At 72.6% G+C, this 923-nt stretch overlaps 1 protein-coding gene across 1 annotated transcript in view; it reads right to left on the bottom strand.

The window, feature by feature from the left end:
- The window catches only part of ZC3H7A (zinc finger CCCH-type containing 7A), a 26,562-nt gene extending 26,505 nt beyond the window's left edge, over window positions 1-57 (bottom strand). Inside the window, exon 1 of the mRNA XM_027654936.1 lies at window positions 3-57. The gene's annotated coding sequence lies outside the window, so the exon portion shown is untranslated. The remainder of the gene's footprint in view (window positions 1-2) is intronic.
- Window positions 58-923: the final 866 nt, after the last annotated feature.

Below are 923 nucleotides of genomic sequence, written 5' to 3'. Positions count from 1 at the left end.
ACCTGCTGTGAGGCCGCGGCAGCGCAGCGGGAGGCGGGGCGGGCGGGGCGGTCGCGACAGCGGCGGCGGCGGGAACGGCGAGAGCGGCGGGAGCGCCTCCCCCGCGCCGCCGCCTCCCCCGCGCGCCCCCTACTGGCGGGAGGCCGCGGGCGCAGCCCCCGGGGGGGGCCCGGCCTGGGCTCGGCCAGCGCGGGCTTCCCATTGGCCCGCCGCGCGCGCTTTGGGGATCGGCGCCTCTGATTGGTGCCGGCTGGGAAGCGCTTTGCTGCTGATTGGCCGGTTGCCTGTGGCCCCGCCCCCCCCGCGCCTTTGCCCCCAGCGGGCCGGAGAGCGCCCCAGGGCGCTCCGTGCGGGCGGTGCCGTGTGGGCGGGTGTGCAGACAGCAAGACGAACGAGCCCGCGTCGGCCGGGGGCGCCGCTCCGGGCAGCGGGGCGCTGCGGCCCTTTAAGGCTCCGGTTGACTGTCCCGGAAGCCGCCTCACACGAGCAGCGCGCTGGCGGGAGCCGTCCCGCCCAGTGACGTAACGCAGCTGGCGGAGGGGGCGGGGCCCTGAGAGGGGGCGGAGCCCTGGGCGCTGAGTGCTCGTTGGTGCTGAGCTCAGCGGTGAGGGGCGTTTGTGAGCCCCGGGACTTCGAATTCCTTGTGTTGGAACTCACAAAATACGTGTATGAAAACGCTTTTGCCCGATAACAGCCCCTCAGCGAGCAGGCGGCAGGAGGGACGCTGTGCTGTCATTCCCTTCTCAGCGGCAGGTGCGGGCGGGGACACCTTCCCTGGGACCCCCAGTAACCTTCCCTGGTCGGGCAGCGTGTCCCACACACCGTGCCCGCGGAACGGCCGCTTTGCAGCTCCCTGCAGTGCTCTCCCAAATGAGAGGGGTTGGGTTTCCCGTTCTCTGGCAGTGGACGCAGTCGGTGTTCTG

This window comes from Corapipo altera, unplaced genomic scaffold (assembly GCF_003945725.1).
Source record: "Corapipo altera isolate COAL_440 unplaced genomic scaffold, ASM394572v1 98, whole genome shotgun sequence".
Taxonomy (NCBI): domain Eukaryota; kingdom Metazoa; phylum Chordata; class Aves; order Passeriformes; family Pipridae; genus Corapipo; species Corapipo altera.
The sequence above is the reverse complement of the archived record's forward strand: the minus strand, read 5'-3'. Positions and strand labels throughout refer to the sequence as shown.